General features: G+C 34.5%; 1 pseudogene; it reads left to right on the top strand.

Annotated features, from left to right (window-relative positions):
- Positions 1 to 9,587: 9,587 nt before the first annotated feature.
- On the top strand, positions 9,588 to 24,449 carry LOC149196384 (uncharacterized; annotated as a pseudogene).
- The last annotated feature ends 430 nt before the right edge of the window (positions 24,450 to 24,879 follow it).

Below are 24,879 nucleotides of genomic sequence, written 5' to 3'. Positions count from 1 at the left end.
TATTTTAAATAATTTGTTAACATATATTTGTATAAATTAGATAGTTTATATAACATCGTTTGATTTTATATCTATTGATATTCTATATCTTATCATTATTGTGACAAATTGTACCATAATTTATTAAGAGTATCAAATAATGCTAATTTTATTTGATGTAAATTAAATAATAATTCATTTATATAAGTTAAATAGGATTGAACTATTATTAATACTATTTTTAACATGGGAGAAAACTCTCGCCAACTCGTAAGACCCTTTGATTCAAGGTTGAGGCTCCACTCACGACCAAAACCAATTATGTACTCAAATTTTAAATTAAATTTTACAAATGGCAAAAGAAAAAATATATTTACAAAACCCCAAGCAATTATTTGATCAATTTTTGACATATTATGGAGTAAACTAAGTGTTTGTTTTGATGTTCATTTTATATAATTTTGTTAATATATTTATTTAATAAAATATGATGTTATTTATTTTTAAATGATACATAGGTTAACCAATTTAACATTCAACATAACATAATTTGGTATTAGCTAATTGTTTAATAAAATTGCATATATTAAAAATAATTAGTTAACATAACAACAATAATAATTAATATGGTATATTATTATTCATCTTATAATAATAATAATAATAAAGTAGTTAACTGATGATATCAATTTAATCGAAATTTACAGTATTAAGATTATTAACCTGCCACAAGGAAAGAATAGCAATAATATAAACTTGAAACTTTTGTTCAAATTACCATATTGATAATTATAACATGGTAAATAATAAAACTAATTTGATAATTTCTAAGGAGTTATTAAATTAAGCATATGCTTATAATTATCCAACTACTACATATAGGGGGCTTTAAGACAAATTTTGAGTAAATTGTCTTAACTTGAGACAAAAAAAAAACTGGTAAACTGTCTTAAACATTGTGAGTGTCTCAAATCATTGTCTCTATAAAAAATAATATATAACACAACTATTATTGTTTCTTAAGCTACAGTTTATGCTATATCTACAATTAAATACATATTTTCTCTATAGAGATAATATGTATTTAATCCTAGTTATTGTCTCTATAGAGACAATATGTCTTTAATCCTAGTTGTTGTCTCTCTAGAGATAATAAAAATTCTCTTTAGAAATAAATATAGAATGTGAATATTTTTGTTCTTTCAATAATTAATTAATGTTAGGGCAAGATGGAATCAAACCACCAACCTCTTACTTGCAAAGAAAGTGATCTTCCATTGAGCTAGCATGGTTTAAAAAACTATGTTATCTTGATAAAAAAACATGATATAAATCATTTACCCAAAATGTACCATCATATTAGTGAAGAAAATTTGTGTTACATGTTACTATATGAGGAATTTCAGACAAAAGAGAAAAATTGTACATGGTACTAACTACATATCATTTCCTCAACTCCTTTCTGGTAAATTTCTTAGGATGTATATGGAAATACTTTTCCAAAAAAATGAAAGAACAAGAATTGGAGTGTGAAATGCTAACTTCATATTTGTTATCTTTAAAATTTTACACAATGAACAATTGCACATAAAATAATTTTCACATTGGATTGAATTTACAACCAATACATGGAAAATTTTCTAATGTTTTTCTCACTCCATATTGTCTGGAATTAAGAGATCCCTCCCTAAACACTATTACTAGCTCATTTTTATTACAAAAACATCATTGAATCTAAACAAAAACCCTTATTCAAGATGAAAAACTTCAAGAAAAAAATACCATCATACGTATGTCTTCAAGTTGGAAAGGCTTCTAATATATTCTCATATAGATGTTATAAGGTCTTGTAAAGACCCATAAGAATGGAGCACCTAAAATATAGAATCAATATTTGTAGTTATGGTTATACGAAGTCAATTTGCATACACGTATGTTCATATACATACCTCTCATCACTAAGGAGATCACATAGTTTGCAACACATAGCTTGCAACCATATATCTCAAAGAAACTAATCCATAAGCGAAGCCATTTTTCTATTCAAAATGCTTTGTTCATCAAATTAAGCATTTCCTCTTAAGCTCTTAGTGGCAAAGTCTCCATCATAAATGTCTTTCCATCACCTGAAAGGATAAAAATTCAATAAATTAACCATTAGCAACTACATGAGTACAAACATAACTATTAGCCTAAGTACATGTTTTTGTACATACCATATTTGGATTAAAGTTAAAATCAAAGTGTCTTGGGTGTAGTATGGATACTAGATACACTAAAAAGTGGTATTAGAGAAAATTTATAAGTTTGTGAAAGGAACTTGGAGCACTCCAACACCCAAAACATGCCATTGGGGTGGTTGGATATATAAGAGAGAGGTATCAAAGCAAAAATAGTATAATTTTTGTGGTTTCAAGAAGCATCTAGTAACCTCAATAAATGGCATAACCTATTGAGTATGTTATATCAACAAGTCAGAATTTTAAAAATAGTGTTAGGCTCAAACATGGTGGAAGATACATTGACACACCACATAGGACCTCTCTACATGATTTTCAAATTTGAATAGGATAGTGATCTGAATTGGATCCATGAAGAATAATCAAAACACCATGGCTGTACCAAAACAAGATAGACTTCAAAGAATTATGAACACAGAGCGATCAGGAAGACCTCTGAACAGTGGCAGTTGGCAGCCAGTGAGGAACGATGAGGACCTCGGTCAAAGTGGGCTGACCGAGGCCCATGGAGACCGCGTAGGAGGCGAAACTAGCACCTGCGAAGCCCAGATTGGGAAAAGGAGGTTGTTTCTGATGCATGATTAGCACGCGCATCGTTGGGCAAAACCCCTCGAGAAGGAGAGGCCCCGAGCGCTCAGTCGCATGGAAGCTGGGAAAACCGTGGGGAAAACGCTAATGGCTAAAGGCGGGACCCACTCTCCAAAACTGGCGATATTTATCAGGGGCACCCTTAGGCGGTAAGCGAATTTGGCTGAAATCCAGCGATTCCATTCAACGCCCGATGCATGGTAAGCGAAGGAGAGAGAAAACTGCCTCTCATCGCATGCTAATGGTCGAGCAAGTCAACCGCGCGAAATGAGCGAATGACGTCGGATCTCTGGGACTCCAGATCTAATGGCTGAGAATGCACCCGATGAAAGAACCGGTTTGACAGGGGATTGAGTCGCAATGTATAAGGATTTGAGGTTTGATTTGACTGCTGAGGTGGCGGATGAGTCATTTCCCGACGTAACTGAAAAAACCGAACCGACAAGGCAAAGCTAGCGCAGTTCGTGAGAGGACAAGTGGCCACTCCCTGTGATTCGATGACCATGACGCAGAGACAGGGAATTCCAAGTGAACAGTAGCAGGCGATCCAACGGAGGTGGAAAGGGAATCGAACAGTCGTGAGATCGATTGGCTTTAAAGCCATGAACAGAGACAGAGAACAGACGGACCCCGAGAGAGGACATCAAGAGGAAGAACCAAAGAAAGAAGAAGATGAAGACAAAGAACAAAGAGACAATAAATCAAAGAGCAAAAAGACAGAGAGCCGAGCTGACCTGCAGCATAATGCAGCATCGAGCCATCCCTGAGAGGATCTATCGGGGAACTGAGCACCACATTGGGCTCCTCCCATTAAAGACCAGAGAGGTCAAGAGCTGGTAAGGCAAAGATTTTGTGCACTCTAGTGGCTTGGGGAATCCAAGAACCACCCTACCAAGCAATTCTGTTTCAGGAGACTCAGATTGAGCTCCTCATTGTAATTCTCTGCTTTAAAGAAACAATAAAAGAAGGCCACCACTGAACGCTGGACCGGAGACGTAGCCCTGGAGGATAGGGTGAACTCCTTATTAATTGTTGTGTTCTTATATTTTCTTACTGTGTTTCTCTATTGTTTTCCATATTCCCAGTGTTTGTGCATTTTGCAATCTGATTGATCTGTTGCCTAAAATGACATAGACACACACCAGCACATGAGTCTGTAATACCTTCATTCAATAATTAATTAACTGAGGTCACTCAAGGGTGATTTCAGATCAAGTGGTATCAGAGCTTTAGGTTGTAAAGGTTAGACAAGCTTGTGTTGGTTTAGTTATTGAATGCTCACTAGATCAAAGCTCAAATTAGGAGAAGGAGAGTTGGTCAAAACTAATCCTAAAATTGGGAGAGTCTATCCTTGGAAGACAATGTCAGAGGAAGGTTCTATGGGCCCAGACCCTCAATTCATAGAAAGTTTCCTATCCATAAAGTCCATGGTAGAAAAAATGTATAGGGACTTTAGAAAACACAAGGATGAAGATTCATCAGGCTCTAAACAAGACAAAGAAGAAGATGAGTCTCACTTCCATGACCACTCCAAAGGAAAAGGGAAAGAGGAAAGCTTCCTCACACCTCCTAATAGCCCTGTGCATAACACGAAAGCATATTTAATCAAGCTAGATGTTAAATTTGATTTTCCTATATATGATGGAGAGTTAAATGCAGAAAAGTTGGATAATTGGATTAGACAATTTGATGTTTATTTCAGAGTACAGAACATCGACTCAGACCAGAGCAAGATTCAGCTGGCAAGCCTATGCCTAGGAGGCACTGCCTTGGTTTGGTGGGAAGGCAGAACCCAAGCTGATATGAAAAGACATGGTAAGACTATCTCTGTCTGGAGTGAATTTGTTTTTGCAATCAAAAAGTAGTTATATCCATTGGCCTACATGCAATAAGCCATGATGAGTTGGCAAACTCTTCGGCAGTTAAAAGGGAAAATGTGCAAGGGTACACTTAAGAATTTAGAAAGATAGCATTGCTTCTAAGAATCTCAATAGACTCACCAGAAGCTCTTTTGAAGTACATTGGTGGTCTACACAGCTACATGAGGCATACCATCCTCATGTTTAATCCCACTAGTATAGATGAGGTATCTGTACAAGCTACTCATCTAGAAGCTAGAGGAAAGAATGGAAATCCAGAAGTTGGGGGATCATCCCAACCCACTGAAAGCAAGAGCAAGGAGAAAAGAAAGTAGAAATTGAAAGCAAGGAAGGCTAACACTGCACAGAAAAGCAAAGCTTCATGCACTCACTGTAAAAAGGACGGGCATGATGATGAGCATTGTTGGATTTTGCATCCAGAGCTGAGACCTAAGAAGTTCGAGGGCAAAAAGAAGAAGATTGTTACTGCAGCTATTCAGAAAGATTTGGGGTCAAACTCGGGAGATGAAACAACCATTGTAGCCACAGGTATAAAAGGTAAGAATTCTGAAGCACAATCCATTACTGATGAAGAAAATGAGAGAAAAAGACATGAGCTTTTCCATATTCGAGTTATTTCCAAACATCAAAAGATTGATACTTTGTTTACTAGTGGCTCACAAGTAAATTTAATTTTTGAAGCAATTGTAAAGAAATTGGGATTAGCAACTACACCTCACAAGAAACCATACCCATTAGGATGGTTGAATGACAAAGCACAACTACAAGTGACTAGACAGTGCAAACTCAAGTTTTCTTTTGGGTCAACATTTGTAGATGAGGTTGAGTTAGACATAATTCCTTTAGATATATGTGGAATTGTTTTAGGAAGTCTTACTTGTATGATAGAAAAGCTATTTTCTATAGAGCTGAGAACAAGTATCTATTTGTGAAAGATGGAATCGAATACTTTGTAAGAGCTCATAAGCTCAAGAATAATTATACTCTCATAAACTCAGGGCAGATGAAAAGAACGATAAATTCATGCAAACAATTCTTATTGATGGTTGTAAAGGAAAATAAACCTGATAAAACCAAAGTATTTGAGGACTGTAATACTAAATAGCAAGCTGATATAGAAAAGGTTGTTTCAAAGTATGATATCTTGTTTCAAGAACCTAAAGGTCTACCACCCAAAAAGGAAATAGTACATGATATTATTTTGCAGCAAGATACTCCATTGCCTAACATTGGAATGTACAAGTTGTCTGCTTTAGAGAATGTTGAAATCAAGAAGCAGGTGCAGGAGTTGCTCGAGAAGGGGTTCATCAGGCCTAGCACATCACCATGTGGGTCACCAATCGTTTTGGCGAGAAAGAAAGATGGCTCATGGAGAATGTGCATTAACTACCAAACACTGAATAAGATAACAATAAAAAATCGTTATCCCCTTCCTCGCATAGATGATCTTTTAGATCAATTAAAGGAAGCTATTTATTTCACCAAGCTAGATGTGCACAGTGGATACCATCAGGTCAGGTTGCAGAACACGATGCATGGAAGACTGCTTTCAAAACAAAGCACGGATTGTATGAGTGGCCGGTTATGCCTTTTGGCTTAACTAATGCTCCTGCTACTTTCATGAGATTAATGAATGATGTACTCAGACCTTTTCTTGATGATTTTGTTATTGTGTATCTGGATGACATTCTGATTTTTAGTAAAACGTGGGAAGAACACTTAAAGCATGTTAAGCAGACATTAGATGTTTTGAAAAGAGAAAAACTTCATGCTAAACTCTCAAAATGTGAATTTGGCAAAACATCTCTAAATTATTTGGGTCATATAGTAGGGGGTGGTGAATGTAAAATAGATCCCTGTAAAGCGGAAGTCATTGTAAATTGGCCTAAACCCAAGTCTGCTACAGAAGTGAGAAGCTTCTTAGGGGCAGCACAGTATTGGAGGAAGTTCTTTTCTAACTTCTCCTCAATTGCAGCTCCCTTACATGCTTTGACAAGATTGAAAAAGGTGTTTCAGTGGGGAGGCAAACATCAGAAAGCCTTCGACACCTTGAAAGAAAAGATTAGTACAACACCTATACTAGCACTGCCTGATCTGCAAAGACCATTTGAGATCCAAACAGATGCAAGTGGCTATGCCATGGGAGCGTGTTGACACAGCACAGTAAACCCATATGTTATCATTCTGAAACTTTTAACCCTGCAGTAGTTAACTATCCTACATATGATAAAGAATTGTATGCAGTAGTTCAGAGTGTGAAAAAGTGGAAACATTACCTAATGGGCAATGAGACAGTAATACATACTAATCATCAACCACTTCAATATCTACACTGCCAAACTAAATTGCAACAATCAAGACATTACAAATGGATGGGTTTTCTACAACAGTTTCATTTAGTCATCAGATATAAAAGGGCATACACAATAAATTTGCAAACATGTTATCTAGACCCATTATAAATGCATCTACTATACTTAAACATAATTCTATGCTACATGAAAGTTACATTGAACAATATGCTCAAGATATAGACTTTAAAGATGTATATGCAACTTTGAGTCAAGGCAAACGAGTAGAAGAATTGGATTACCATGTAAAGGACTGACTCTTATACCATTGTGGGAAACTCTGCATTCCACAAACTAAGAGAGTAAAGATAGTTAGAGAAGCACACACTTCTCTGATATCAGGTCACTTTGGGGTAAGTAAAATAGTTGCACAACTGCAAAGATTTCGTTATTGGCCAAAAATGAATGAAACAATTTCTAGATATGTAAGAGGTAAGAAGGTGTACTATGTGTGCTAAAAGCAAGCCCAACAATAGAAAACTAGGATTGTACACTCCATTACTAGTTCCTTCTCACCCTTGGGAAAGTGTTTCCATGGATTTTGTTGGAGGACTACCTAAATCTAGGAAAGGTCATGATTATTTATATGTTGTTGTGGATAGGTTCAACAAAATGTGTATTTTGATACCTTGTAATAAACAGATTATAGCTAAACAAACTACAAAACTATTCTTTGAACATGTATGGGTTCATTTTGGACTACCTAAATCTAGGAAAGGTCATGATTATTTATATGTTGTTGTGGATAGGTTCAACAAAATGTGTATTTTGATACCTTGTAATAAACAGATTATAGCTAAACAAACTACAAAACTATTCTTTGAACATGTATGGGTTCATTTTGGACTATCTGATCAAGACACCCAATTTATGGGAAAGTTTTGGTCAAGCTTGTGGGAAATGATGGACACAAAACTAAAGAAAAGCACAGCTTTTCATCCACAAACTGATGGCCAGACAGAAGTAGTTAACAGGACAGTGATCCAGTTACTCGGAGGATATTGCTGCAAACATCCTAAGCTTTGGGATGAACATTTGTGTTATGTACAACATGCTTACAAGAGAGCAAAACATTCTTCTACACATAGATCTCCTTTTGAGACCTGTTTTGGTTTCACACCAAGGTCTCCCTTGGATTTTGTCTTTGGTAAAGATACCACAATTGATGGACACAGTGATGTGGACAAGGCAACTAGGTTCATTGAACAAATCCAGGAGATCCACCAGGCAGTATAGGAACAACTGGAAAAAAGCCAAGCCAAATACAAGACTAGGCATGACAAGCATCGAATGGAGCATAGTTTTTAGGTTGGTGACCAAGTCTGGCTGTATATCAGCAAAGACAGAATGTAAGGTGAAGGTAAGAAGCTAAAGCCTATCAAGTATGGACCTTTCAAAATAATTGAGAACATTGGTGAGAATGCTTTTCGTCTTGATCTACCAGCTTACATGCACATCTACTCAGTCATAAATGCAGATTGCTTGAGATTTTTTGAACCCTCACTGATTGAAGATCCTGAAGAGTAGAGTCAATTGCCTTCTATTAATGATCTGCTACCTGAATATCTTAATGAATTGCAGGAAAACACAGTTTTAGACAGGAAGGTGAGGACGACGCACAAGGGAGATGTTGAGTACCTCATAATTGGACTCAAGGGTTCAAAGCCGAGTAGTGCAAAGTGGATAGAGATTGGACAAGTGAGACAATTGTACCCTCACTTAGTCGATGCTTGAAAACCAACTTTTGGTGGTCCAAAATCTTTTTAAGTGGGAAGGTCATGATCTGAATTGGATCCATGAAGAATAATCAAAACACAATGGCTATACCAAAACAGGACAGACTTCAAAGAATTATGAACACAGAGGGATCAGGAAGATCTCTGAATAGTGGCAGTTGGCAGCCAGCGAGGAACGATGAGGACCTTGGTTAAAGCGCGCTGACCAAGGCCCATGGAGACCGTGTAGGAGGAAAAACTAGCACCTAGGAAGCCCGGATTGGGAAAAGGAGGTTGTTTCTGATGCGCGATTAGCGCTTAGCACTAATCATGCATCGCTAGGTAAAACCCCTCAAGAAGGAGAGGTCCCGAGTGCTCAGTCACATGGAAGCTGGGAAAACCATGGGGAAAAGTGCTAACAGCTAAAGGCGGGAACCATGCTCCAAAACTGACGGTATTTATCGGGGGCACCCTTTGGCAGTAAGCGGATTTGGCTAAAACCTAGCAATTCCATTCACCACCTGACGTGTGGCAGGTGGAGGAGAGAGAAAACCGTCGCTCATCACATGCTAACGGTCGAGCAAGTCAACCGCGCGAAATGAGCGAATGACGTCGGATCTGGGGACTCCAAATCCAATGGCTGAGAACGTGCCCGATGAAAGAACCGGATTTGACAGGGGATTGAGCTGCGATGTAACAAGATTTGAGGTTCAATTTGACTGTTGAGGTTACGGATGAGTCATTTCCCGACGTAACTAAAAAAACCAAACCGACGAGGCAAAGCTAGCGTAGTTCACAAGAGGACAAGTGGCCACTCCCTGTGAGTCGATGACCATGACGCAAAGACAAGGAATTCCAAGTGAACAACAGCAGGTGATCCATCGAAGGTGGAAATGGAATCGAATAGTCGTGAGATCGATTGGCTTTAAAGCCATGAATAGAGACAGAGAACATATGGACCCTGAGAAAGGACATCGAGAGGAAGAACCAGAGAAAGAAGAAGATGAAGACAGAGAACGAAGAGACAGTAAAGCAAAGAGTAGAAAGACAGAGAGCTGAGCTAACCTCCTGCATAAGGCAACAGCAAGCCATCCCTGAGAGAATCTGTCAGGGAACTGAGCACCACATTGGGCTCCTCCCATTAAATACCAGAGAGGTCAAGAGCTGGTAAGGCAAAGAGTTTGTGCACTCTAGTGGTTTGGGGAATCCAAGAACCACCCTGCCAGGCAATTCTATTTCAGGAGACTCAGATTGAGCTCCTCATTGTAATTCTCTGCTTTAAAGACACAATAAAAGAAGGCCACCAATGAAAACTGGACCAGAGACGTAGCCCTGGAGGATAGGGTGAACTCCTTATTAATTGTTGTGTTCTTGTATTTGCTTACTGTGTTTCTTTTTTATTTTCCATATTCCCAGTGTCTATGTATTTTGTAATCTGATCAATCCATTGCCTAAAAAGAAATAGACACACACCAACACATGAGTCTGTAATACATTCATTCAATAATTAATTAACTGAGGTCACTCAAGGGTGATTTCAAATCAGATAGGGTTGCAATTAATTGGATTTTGGAAATAAGGATAACTCTAGGGCCTAAACCATGGTAAAAAAGAGAAACAAGGGCCTTACATAGGAAAATGAACCCTCTAGGTCCTAAGCTTTATGAATAAGGAATCTCACCATGAATAATACCCCTTCTTTGGGGTCTTTGACCCCCAAATGGTATTCTAGGTACTATTAGGTGGTTTTGCATAAAAAAGATGAGGTAGGGACATTGAGTGTTCCTGAGAGAGGAAAATAGTATTCATGATTAAGCATTGTGAATAAGGCATCCCACCACGAATAATACCCTTTTGGGGTCTTTGATCCCCAAATGGTATTATACATACTATTAGGAAATTTTGCATAAAAATGATGGGTCAGGGAAAATTTTAAGAACCCCCCCTAAATTTACATGTATAATAAATGGGCGAATCTCCATGGTATATACGAAAAATGGAAGGCGATTTTATCAATAATATGATATGTATATATAATTTTGTGGCGAATCTCTCACCAGGCATGGCGAATATTTTACTCAATTATAAAATCTTGTGTTTATTAAATACACAAATGAAATCATTGCATTTCTTTAAAATATCTTTTGAAATCAAAATTACCGAAATTACATATCGATAACCTAGTGGGTGTAGGATAAAATTCACCCGTGCCATTCATAGAAAGCATGAGAAAAAACCTAATACTATATAGAAAACCAAGAAAAAATCAAATTCATCACTTCTAGGGACCTCGTAACCACCCTACCAATACACAAGTATGTTCTTGCAATTAGAAAAATTACCCAAATTACAATCTGTTTACTCCAGCATATGTTGGAAAGTTATAGAAGGATGACTAGTGCAATCAATCCATTCCTTTTAGCCTTGGATTTGTTTTAGTTTAAAATAGAAGTATACAAATATACTTGTCCAATGTCTATGCTTTAACCATTCACCTTAAGATGTTTTTACAATATAATTTCCTAAGTCTATTTAATATCTTCATTATCATAAAAACCAACCTATATCCATCTTAACTCCACGTCTACCACTCTTAGGGGGATGAAATCTATTTATCCCTCTGAGCACTTGGTAGACCCAGAATTAAGATGGATCTAAGATGATAGAATTTCCCTTTAAATAGTTTATGCTCACATGAATACCATCGTATTACCATGGGTTATCATAAACCCGAAGCTTAAAAATTACTATAAGTAATTTATAAAAATTAATAAAATTAATAGTTGATTTTTATTTTATTTTTTATTTTAACCAAGCTAAAATGTTTAACATACATTAAATTACAACATCCATTTTTACTCTTGATGGGATCAAATATTTTTTTACTCTATGCTAGTTTTCATATCACAATATTTGATACCTCTTGTAGATCCAGAGTAAAGATGGATCTATGTTGGTTTAATTCCCCCATTTAAATAGGCTACATTCCAGGTGAATACCATGGGTCAATACCATGTGCCATTTTGGTGAATACCATGGGTCAATACCATGTGCCATTTTTATTTTTATTAATACTAATATTAGGGTTAATAATGTTTTTTTGCATCGTATTAATAACAATCTAGTCCATGGTATTTGTCCCATAGTATTTTTCCCATAGGTTTCACCTAAATATCACGCATTTGTTGAGTGTTCGTAAATATAAGGTGACTTATGGAGTAAATATACAAAAATGTTTTATTTGTTTACCATACCTCTCGTTTATTTATATTTTTATTAATTTACCATACCTCTTTTACAAATATGGTGTTTGGCCCATAGGATTCACTTAAATAAAACCTCTTTCTTGAGCCTTCATAAATAGAACGAGGGTTATGGACTAAATATAAAAAGAGGTTTTATTTATTTACCATGCGTCTAGTTTATTTATATTTTTATTTATTTACCATACCTTTTGAGTAAGTATAAAAAGACGTTTTATTTATTTACCATACCTCCACTTTACTTATATTTTTATTTGTTTACACCCTTGCATGTATATAAGGTGACTTATGGGGTAAATATAAAAAATGTTTTATTTATCTACCATACCTCTCATTTATTTATATTTTTATTAATTTACCATACCTCTTTTATAAATATGGTATTTGGGCCTTTGGCCCATAGGATTCACTTAAATAAAACCTATTCTTGAAAATGGGCAAATGGATTCACTTAAATAAAACCTATTCTTGAAAATGGGCGAATGGAATATTGTAACTCCTAATTTCAAGGGCTAAATTTACCTTTTTTACCCTCTCCCTTAAAATAAGCTGGGCTATTTGAGGTGATTTGTAAAAATGTACTATGATACAAAATATTCTCCCACTAAAAATTTAAAACCCCTTAATTTCGCTCAAGGGCGAACATTCGCCCCTAAAATTTTCTATGGATGGGTTAGGGACATTGAGTGTTCCTAAGAGAGGAAAATAGTCTTCATAATAGATATTTTCTTTGCATACATGTAAAGGTAAGGGAGTTTTTGAATGATATGAATTTGTGTACTAAAAGCACCTATGCATTCTTATTGGCTTAAACCCATATTAAATTTGAATATTAAAAACTAAAAGGGATAAAATAGTTAGATGTGCAATTTTTTTATCATTACTTCCATGCTATGCATTAATTCCTTCATATTAAAATATTTACACACTAACAACTTTGATACCTCTAGATTCTTGAAAGATATGGTTTTGAGATGGATCTATTGAACCTCAGAATTACCCTCTCCTTGACAGTTTTTCTCACCTTTTTCTCTCACTTTCTCATAAGATTACAGACCCCAATCAATGATAAATGCTAAGTTTTTCTTAAGGAAAGCATTAAAATGATTGCCATATTATATTTTCATGTTCTTGCTATTTGAGTAGATTTTTGCAATTTAGCTACAGAACGCAGCCTATTCTATAGCTAACTGCGGATTCTGTAGCTACTCTCATGGTTTGGCAGGTTCTATGTGTCAAATGAAGAATTGGGCCACATGGGCATTTCTAGAATCATTTCCACGTGAATTCTATCCTATTCACTCGGTCCAGATCAACAAAAAAGCGAGCCTAAGATCATGGTCAAAGATGGAGTCAAAATACAGTAGGACTCTTGATTTTCTCTTTCATAGGAAATCAAGAGTCCAACAATCCTATTGAAAATCTAATTCAGATTAGCCACATGTAGCAAGTTTATCTCACAAATAGTTATGTTATTTTCCTTTAAATATCAGTTACATAGAACTGAGAAACAATTCATAAATTAAGTGTTAAATTCGGCTTTTTGCTTATACTTTGTATTCAAACTTTATTTTATCATAATATAAAGTTCCTGTAGTGAATGATTGGTTAAGAACATCTTTAACTAGCTAGAAGTCCAGCCAAATCAGTTGTTTTTAGTTCAATTTGCATTACTCTGTTTTCAGCAAATTTGTTTTCTAATTAGGATAATATTTCATTCTAGTTTTTTATCAATAGCATAGTGATAATTCATAACTGTGCAGCCTTGTTCTTCTAAGATATTTGATGGAGAAAAATAACTCTGTTTCCAAATTGAATTAAGATTGAAGTGATAAGAATACACAGTTGCTTAGTTTTTCTTACTTTTTTTTCATTCATTTTCTTAGAACAGAATTGTCAATTAATTGTGTTAATGGATGTTTTCAAAAGCCATTTCAAGATGATGATGATCCTAAACTAAATGGTTAAATGTCTAATTCATATAGTGATTGAAATTACTCAATACATTGTTATTAGCTTCCTAGGAACTTAGGACTTAAGGCATAATTGACTTCTTACACAACACTTCAGGAGGGTAATGCTTCACATTTGAATGTTGGAGAAAGTAAAAAATATATTAGTTTTTTACAGTTAGTTTTACATGCTTTCACCTTGTTGCTTTCAGATTCTCACTTAGTTGCATACTTTGCTTATTTTTCTAGGACGTTAAAGTACAGACAGTTGCTTATACTCCATCTCAAGAAGATCATACTTCATAATTGAATGCTAAAGTAACCAGAAGTACTTTAATTGATTTCATTTTCTATCTTTACTTCAAACAAACACTGCAATTTCATTTTTGGTTTTAAGAATTAAATCCATGGATTAGGACTAATGATAAGATAAGATAGATGCTTTGTTTTCCAAATTAGGTTCTTACTAGCCAACAATTTTTGATTTAGAGAATTAGATTAACTTAGGAACATTTATTCACTTAAATATTCTCATAGTTTTAGTTTGAACATTCTTAGACATCAAAGAACAAAACCCCCCCAAAACAACATAAAATACAAAACAACGAAATAAGAAAATGTTAACTAAGCACATATAGTGCACCACACTTCATCAGTTTACAAACCTCGATTGATAATTTATGCAAGCAATTTACGACACTAAATTAACTAATCAAGATCTTAGATGATTTTTTTTAAATGTTGTTAACATACATATGTGTGTATGTAGTTATTAATTTTTTTTATTTAATTTAATTTAATATTGTTTAAGATTGAGTTGAGCTGTATATTTTTTTTAATGTAGCAATAAGTTTATTGGTTTGTTCTTCACAACTTCTATTCATACTACATTTTAAATGTATGAAATGTTTTTCATAATATGAAATTATGTTGTTATTAACTAGCTCATATTCATCTCAAACTTGAATCTATCAAGCACCTAAAGAGACCAATCTTTTAAATTGTAATTTTTTTATCATTTAATTCCATGTTATGTATTAATTCCTTCATATTAATAAAATTTACACACTAACAAACTCTATACCTCTAAATGCTTGATATATCTAGGTTTAAGATGTATGAATATTGGTTTAATATTTTTTAGATGTTGTCACATACATATCTATTTATGCATGTGATTTATTTATTTTTTTAATTTAATTTAGTGCCATCTAAGATGTAATTGACTTGTATTTTTTAAAATTTTTAATGTAGCATTATATTCATTGGTTTGTTCATACCAAATTCTATACCTTATACTACATTGTAAAGGTGAATGAAATTTTGCATGATATGAAATTATATTATTATTAACTAGTGTAGATCCATCTTAAAATTGAATCTATCAATCACTTTAAGGGATCAAATTTCTTTAAATGTTCTCTCTCACCAAAACACACTACATAATATAATTTTAAGATGGGATTAATTTGTATTTTTCTAATTTTTTAATGTAGCAATATATTCATTAATTGTTTCATCACAATTTCTAACCACATGTAGATGTATTTTTCTCTTCTTAATGTAGTAATGTGTGCACATTATTAATACTTATAAGTTTAGGTAAATTAAAAAATAAATGATGAGAATATTTTTTCCTTCATGTGTTAAAAGAATTAATTAGTTTGATAAATTTTCATTTAGTTATTTGTTTATTTTTTCAATTTTTAAAAATGATTTCTTATTCTGATAAATTTTAAAATATATTTTTTCTTTAATTTGTTTTTTATATTATCTCTCATCTCTTAAATTTTACCTATTTAATTTTTTCCTTTTCACATTGTTGGTTTTATACTTGTAATTTTATTTTATTTTTTATTATTTCTCATTTCTTAAATTTTACCTATTTAATTTTTTTACTTTTCACGTGGTTGGTTTTATACTTTTTAACTATTTTATAATTTTGTTGGTTATTTTTCTACTTTCTTCTCTGGTATTAAGAGCTCTTTGAGCTTTTTCACAAGGTTGGTTTTATACTTTTTACTATTTTATAATTTTGTTGTTTTTTTTTTCTACTTTCTTCTCTGGTATTAAGAGCTCTTTGAGCTTTTTAAAGATGAAATTATATAATTTATTAAGATAATGTATGATTAGCTTTTTTAGAATTTTAAATTTATTTCAATCTTGGTGATATATATTTAGAGATTAATGTAGTTAATTAATACCATATAATATATAATTTGACAAGAAACTCTATTAAGTGGACAATACAGCAAATATAATTAAAAACCCTTTCATGTAAGTTTATATATTACTATATAGAGATGATTAATAATTTGAAATGGGCCCGCTTGAACTAAGAATTCATAAAAGTGAAATATCATACACAAAATGTGTGTTATAATCATACTTCCACAAAACTATAAAACTATAAAGTGATGCGAAAAATACCATAAAACTATAAAGTGATGCGAAAAACACTTACTACTGCGAATTAAATCCCTTGTTCCAAATAAAGTTACGGCAAAGTTGAATATTTGGAAAAGAAACTCCAATAAATCAGATACAAGTTCTGCAAAACGAATTTGACTGTACACTCCACTGCTTGTACAAGCATTAGAAAAATTACAGAATCTGGTAGCTAATGACTGAGTGAAGAGACTGGAGATGGAGCCGAAGTGGGAGGAATTGTTATATCGCCAAAACCAATTGTTGTGGGAGCAACAACAAATGATGTAACCTCGCTTATCATCCCACGGTCTCTGGTTCTGTGAACCTCGCACAGGTGGGCGCAAGTAGACACCAGAAATTATATATCTATATGAATCAATCATGGACTGAATTCAGGTATAAAAGCCATACATATATTCATGGTTACAGGTTTGTCTCATGTAAGATATCCAGTAAATATAATATTTTACCTCTGCTACAATATAGGGTACATGAATATGATAATGAAGAATAATAAGTACCTTCTCCAGCCACAATATTGAAATAGAGGTCGACGATGTTGGCGCAGTTGTTGTAGCAACAGGGGAGTCATAAATTCTTTGGGAAGCCACCTGCCATAGAATCCGTCCGCTACCCACTACCACTCTCTCCACCCTGCACGCGTTCATGCATTCACCCGGAGCGAGCATGGGCGGGCATGTCGCGCTCAAATTTCAAATTTTGAATTTCACATAAAGATTGTGCCGCAGGCTTGCTTTGATTGAGTCGGCCTGGAAGAACAGTGGCGGCAACTTCTGTTCGTTGTCAGACCTTCGAAGATGTAAACTCGCAAGGAAAATGGAGTTGTCGGGAAATCAAGAGACGCGGTAATTATTGCCATGCTATGTATGACTATCACTTACAGCAAAGTCTTGTCTATCTCCAAAAAGTCATATTATAGACTATTCTGAAAATCAAATAAGTCTGGTCTGATGACGTTGGAAAAATGAGAAAGTCCTATTTCCAACTCTATTGCATAATAAATGCGACCTGACATGAAGCCGATATAACTCTATTGCATAGTAAATACGACCTGACATGAAACCGATATAACACAATATAATACGCCGCTATTTATTTTCTCTCTAACCCATGTCAAGCCGCATTTACTATGCAATAAACTTGGAAATAAGGCTTTCCGGAAAGATAGAGCTATCGGAAAATGAATGGTCCATGAAGTAACATGCATGGACATGGTATCATGGACGTTAATAATCGGTATCTGCATTAATTAGACTAAATCGTGAAGCCTCGGGAGTTGGAGTGATAAAATCAGCTGAAAATGTGGCATGTTGTGATGCACTAAGCCACTAGTAATTGGATTAGTGACTTGTTCTTAAGAATTTCCCACTGGTTCTCCATCTTCAACGTGACTTGTACATTTATCAGGATCGTCATGTATATATAGAGATGCATATAGAACACAACTGACATGTTGTTAGAGAGATTTTAGTGGGAAATAGAGAAATGGCTCTTAAGTTTGCAATATCATTATTGTTTAAGAAATTTTTTAAGAACGCTAATTATTATTATCAATTTTATTAATTTAAATTAAAATAATTTAAAATTAAATTATATTGGTAAATAAAAATAACAAGTAATAAATTAACTATAATATTTATTTTATGGGATTTTATGTTTTAGTTATTATTTTAATTTTGTAAATATTTTTGTAACATTTTAAACTCTATGAATATTACTATGAAATAATTAATTTATGAAGATGATAATGATGTCGATGATTAACATCCACTAAGATCAATGTCATTTATCGAATCTTAAGAAAGTAAGAGATTAATTGAGACTCTTTCATATTTTATTTCTATGATAAAAAAAAAGGGAAATAAACATTCATAGGTCACTATAGTTATGTTGACTTAACAAGTCAAGAAAGTTGGTAGGGTGGCAAATGTTTTGGAAATGAGAAGGGATGTGAGTAAGAGCTGAGAAATCCAAGAAAAAATGCTTTTCATCTTCAACCCTCTTAGTATTGTAAAAAAAATGTTTTTCATCTTCAACACTCTAAGTATTATAAAGATGGCAAATACTTTCTCCCAAGGTGTTTTGGGAATAGACCAACTCCGAGTTTCTATTGGGAGACCATGAGAATTAGTTCTTATCTTCACAATGTTCATTTCTTATTAACATTTCTCAAGACAAAAGGATAATTTTGGTTAGCAAGAGTGGGTTGATCACCTCCTTATAATACCTTGACTTCCTTTTCCCCTTTAGCTCCTTATCATCCCATAAATTATCTTTAAATTTGGAAGAATAATATTTTTTATATTATCTTTATTCTCCAAGACGATCTCCTCCTTTATCCCCCAAATGGTTGAGCCAAGACTAGGCATCCTTTTGCCATCATTGCTTGACTTGGAGGTGGGGGTTCTAGCTAGAGCTAGGAGCAGTTTTGGGGAACCTCGTGGCATCCAAGTTGTAAATATTCTTCTTATACATTAGATACCTAATCATGGCCATGCTTTCAATGGGTCAAAACATAACTTCAATAAAGATGATAGGATAGGAGGCATGTCCTTTCATCTTGAGGTTGTAGGTTATAAATTGTTTTTGGATCAACTCAATTTTCCTCAGTGATTCTCTAGATATACTACAACCCCAAACCTCACAACCATATAAACTAATAGGGGTGACGAGAGTCTCAAAGAGGAACCATTTGTCGCTCCAAACCCAAAGATCACTCCACTTCCAATTGTTTTCAAGATAATAATAAACTTTTCATCCTTCAATGATCCTTTTGTCAATGCTACAATTGCAGTTGAGCTAATAAATGTCAATACTTTAATATTTGTATGAAGAAACTTTTACCAAATAATTATTATGATAGATGAAATCATCATAATTAAATTTTTTAGATTTAATTATCATATATTTAATATTGAGTATATAATATAATTTAATATATTATTAAATAATATATAATAATATACATATTTAAATTTTAAATTGAAATATGATTAATCAACCATCTGTGCTTGGTATATTTTGTTTGCTTTTTAAAACTTATAAACTCGACATATACCTTTTTCTAGAAGGTTAGAAGACACTTGAAATTTTTTCACCTCTCTCATGCCACGAAGACCAACGACCACCGTGGGGATAACATTATACGAGTGAATTGATAACACACCAATAATTTTGGATGGAGTTATACAACAATTTCTTTAGATGCGATACCACACGAATGGATTCTCACTTATTCTCCATCTTCAACGTGACTTACACGACTTCTTCATTACAGTCGTTGTGTATATATACAAGAGCACACAGCTCACGTTCTTTGGAAGAATCTGTGGTTGGAAGAATGTGTGGTCGGAAACAGAGAGGATGGATCTTTAATTTGTTTTCCTTCTCTCTTGCCACGAAGACCAACGACCACCATGGTGGTAATGTGATATAGGAGTGAATTGATACCACACAAATCATTTTTAGTGGAGTTGTTATTCAAAAATTTATTTCCATTTCATGCCAGACCAATCAATGCTACTCATTCTCCATCCTCAATGTGACTTCTATGCACAGGACTCTTCCTTGATCAAAACGTTTTGTATCTATAGAGATCCATGTAGAACACACAACTCAAAGGTGTTAACATTTTTGCACATTTCACATTAAAATATAAACTCCACATATATCTCTTGATACCAATGCTATATAGGAGTGGATTGATACCACACAAATCATTTTCAATGAAGTTATGTCAATCTTGTCCCTGTGGTAATGGTATATTGTATATGGTTTCGGCGCATGGTTGTGTGTGCGTCCTGGTCTAGGGTAGGTCATGACTCAATTGTTCTTTCTTTCTCCGATGTACAGTGTTGTTGCTCAAATTAATTACAGATGAGATTCACGTGGCCACTTCTGGTGTTTTTCCTGTGGATGTTTCAGTCTGTCAGTATAGGCCTGACTTCAGGAATTGGTGGAGCAATAGTAGATGGGGGACTGTAACTACTTGTGGTCGCTTGATGACAACCTAACTGGATCCTTATTTCGTTGGTTTAGTATGCAATTTCATTGGAAGGTATTAAGGGATGTAGCGACCCTCGAAAGTGTCTTACTTTTGAGCCTAGATTATGTTTGGGCCAACCTCCAGATTTTGAGACAACCCATTATTTGATTTGTAGGTGTAGCAAAATGGTTCGTGCCTTTAGTAAGGAAAGGAATGGTCAAAGAGGTCGCGACTACGAGAAACAGAGGAAGGAATCCCATTCTGAGACCATTCAACCTAGCTCATCCATGGGGATTGTAAATCAACATCTCGATTTATCTAGGAAGCCACTCAGACATATCATTTGGGAAGTTCAAACTCAGTCAAGCAGTGCATAATATATTGGGAAGAGGAGAATAAACAAATAGAGGAAGGTTTGGAAATTGATTTGGAAGAGTGACAAAATTTTATTCTAGACCCTGGCCATACCTTCCACTCAATACAAGAAAACAGTCCACTTATATTGGATGATGAAGATCCTTCTGGATAAAGCCTTAAAGAAGTTTCCACCAAACATGCATATGTCTTCCCATGGGCACTTGGATTATAATAAAGATTTTCAAAAGATCCAATTTCAATTGTAGTAGCAAAATGGATGCCTCAACCGCATTGAGCAACACATCCCATGCATTCCCCACACGAAGTTGCCAGGTTCCACTGTGAAGGACTCTCCTCCTATTGATTCAGCTGATGATTTGTAGAGTGATAGTGCACCCCTGGTTTTAGTTTTGTATGAAGCAATTTCAAAATTTTAGGCATATTATCGCTATGTTTATAGGTATCTAGCTAGTAGGAAAAACAAAGACTCACACATATATAGTGTGACTAGAAAGTCTTATTATTTTGTCTTTAGATGGATTATTTTTCTATTAGGTGGCCAACATACCCGGTTTCCCTCAGGGTAGGTTAGGGCCACCTAACCTTAAGACATGTGTATGTAACTTGTTGTTTTGATAGAAAAATAATGGAAAGGTCCTACCAAACTTACAAAATAAAAATCTATATATAAATATAAAAGTGATCTCATAATCACATGAAAAGCCTTCTTCTTCAAATTCTTTCATTGTAGCAATAGATATTGTGAATATTTTATGTTGTGAGAAATGCATGACTCTTCTTAATAGATCAAAACCTTTTTAAAATTATTCACTTATGTTTATATAAATGATATATTTATAAATATAAAAGTGATCTGACATGACCAATGAACCACATTAGTTGGTTCGAAAGGTCGACCAAATCTCAATGATGTGATTATTCTGAAAGACAATCTCATTATCTCAATTGATACCACACAAACAATTTTCAATGGATTTACTCAACCATTTCTTTCGATTTGACACCACTTGTTCTCCATCTTCAACGTGACTTGTACCTTTATCAGGACCACCATGTATGTATAGAGATGCATGTAGAACACACAATCCACATGTTGTTAGAGATATTTTAGTGGGAGAGAAAGAAATGGTCTTCCATTTGTCATATCATTATTGCTTCTCTACATCATGCTGCCCCTCTACCTGCAACAACCTCTATTATTTTCCATACTCATCATCAAGAAGAAAAATTTAGTGAAGGGTAACCACCCTTATCATTTTTTTTTTCTCTATTAAAATGACTTAAAAATAAATAAATTAAATCATATTGCTAAATAAAAATAACACGTAATAAATTAATAATCTATAATATTTTTTTCATATTGAATTAATTTTCTTTTAGTTATTATTTTAAATTTGTAAATATTATTGTAACATTTCAATTCCCGTCAAAATTACTATGAGATAATTAATTCATGATAATGATGTTGATGAATAACATTCACTAAGACCAATTTGGTCAATGGAACCTTAAGAAAGTAAGAGACTAATTGAGACTCTTTTATTTTTTATTTCTATGATCAAAAAGAAGGGAAAGAAGCATTCCTAGGTCACTATAGTTTTGTTGACTTAACAAGTCAAGAAAGTTGGTAGTGTGTTTTGGAAATGAGAATGGATAATAGCCTAACAAACCAAGAAAAAAAAAATCATGTTGAACCCTCTTAGTATTGTAAAGGTGCCAACCTCTTTCATCCCAAGGTGTTTTGGGAATAGACCAACTACGAGTTTCACTTGAGAGCTCATGAGAATTAGTTATTATTTTCACAATTTCCATTTTCTTATTAGTATTTTTGAAGACATAATGATGAATTTGGTTAGCATGAGTGAGGTTGATCACCTCCTTATAATACCTTAGCTTCATTTTCCCCTCCATCTCCTTATCATCCCACAACTTATCTTTAAATTTGGAAGAATAGTATTTTTTATATTATCCTTATTCTCTAAGTTGATTTCCTCCTTTATCCCCCAGTGGTCTAGCCAAGACCATGCATCCTTGTGCCATCCTTGCTTGACCCGGAGGTGGGGGTTCGAGCTAGAGCTAGAAGCAATTTTGGGGAACCTCGTGGCATCCATGTTGTAAATTTTCTTCTTATACATTAGATACCTAAACATGGCCATGCTTTCAATGGGGGGAAAAACTAGCTTAAATCAAGATGATAGGATAGGAAGTATTTCCTTTCATCTTGAGTTTGTTGGTTACAAATTGTTTTTGGATCAACTCAATTTTCCTCCATGATTATCTAGATATACTATAACGCAAACCTCACAGCCATATAAAATAATATGGGTGACGAGAGTCTCAAAGAGAAACCATTTGTCGCTCCAACCCAAAGATTAATCGGCTTATAATTGGTTTCAAGCTAATAATAAACATTTCATCCTTAATGATCCTTTTGTTAATGCTACAATTCCAATTGAGCTAATAAATGTCAATACTTGAATATTTGTATGAAGAAACTTTCTCCAAATAATTATTATGATAGATGAAATTATCATAATTGATTTTTTTTAGATTTAATTATCATAAATTTAATATTGAGTATATAATATAATTTAATATATTAATAAATAATATATAATTACACCGAAGGTGTTTCTTTTTGAATTGGCTCACTCCCTACCATTGTCTACCTTTTTATTTTTGCCTGTTAGATATGTCAAACCAAACTGCCACACACTACGCGTTGACCATGCTCCATCTGGTCATGGTTTCTTGGGTGGGAAATAAATGTATGAGTGGTCCAATGTGGGCCCAATTTCATGCCTCACCTAGCGAGTGCCTTGAGGGTTGTTGCTCGCTCCCTCCGACAGTAATTGCACGTCACCTTATTACATACATAATATGAATGTTGGTTGTTATCTATAAGAAACTCGACTGAGAAGGGGAATTTCTTATAGATAATGGGAGGGAGTCACTCGGCCTTATCTATATCGCAAGGAGAGCGTGGGATTAGATGAGGTCATTTATGTACTCGACCGACTCTCTATCCGGTTGCTCAACCACTGCACTTTGAATTCTAAGCCTGCACTACGAGGGATAGGATGGTAGAATAACAACTTAACTCAGTAAGGAGAGTAGGTAGAGGGCTTTCTTGGCTGGGAAATAAATGGAAGCAAGTCAGATGCAACGAGGATCTCTGGAAATCCATCTTCACGCACCATTGGTTATCCACCGCCTCGCTTCAGAGTGGGAAGTTGAAATCCATGGTCATGGACTTCGGTGGATTTAGGCACCTCTATGTAAACTTCCTACACCCTCTTCTCTCTAGAAACAGTAGCAGTAACAAGAATTCGAAATCTCGTTCAGTATCAAAGGGTATTTCATCTTCTTTGAAGCAAAAGTGGAGCAAGGATGAGGTCTATTTTTCCTTCTTGATACTGGAAAACAACCTCTGTTCATATGGATTCAGTTAGAATGGGAAGAATTGTGTGGAAGGCTGTTCATATGACCAATAGATAGCCTCCACCTCCACAACCTTCAGGAAGGGTGAAGAGGCAAATGCAACTTTCACCCATCTAATGCCAATAACAACGCTGCCCCTCATCATTCATCCTGAAATCTCGACATGAAGGCTAAAGATGAAAACTATTGTTGGCAATCCATGGATGCAGGATGGTCTTCCAAATAACCTTGACATACATAGAGCATTTAAGGTAATAGCTACATGTTTCAGAAGACTTGACTATGTTCAGTTTTATAATATTAGTGTTATTGTTGATCACTTTCTTTTAATTACAGAGATATATGAAACAGGGTTTCCTTCTCACAAGTCACGGTATCTATATTTAATTCACTGCCTATCAAAATGAAATATAATTAATTTATTGGGGTTGTTAAAGGTTTCAACCTCATGATATCTATTAAAATTTTCAAAACTTCATGAGGCCATGGATTGCACGGGGGTTGTTTTCCATAAGTTAACTAAACCTGCTCAAGGGCATAACATGAGAATTCTATAGTGAAGACGCCTCTTTTGAGATTTTATCTTATACTTGCATCAGTTCTATTGTTTTGGGGCCCAAAATATAGGTGAATTTAGAGGAGAAAATAATGCTACC

Source organism: Pinus tabuliformis, chromosome 2_2 (genome assembly GCF_031772625.1).
Source record: "Pinus tabuliformis cultivar Carrire ecotype Pingquan chromosome 2_2, CPIR1, whole genome shotgun sequence".
Lineage (NCBI taxonomy): Eukaryota > Viridiplantae > Streptophyta > Pinopsida > Pinales > Pinaceae > Pinus > Pinus tabuliformis.
Note: the sequence above shows the minus strand (reverse complement) of the source record. Positions and strands in the feature narration are given on the sequence as shown.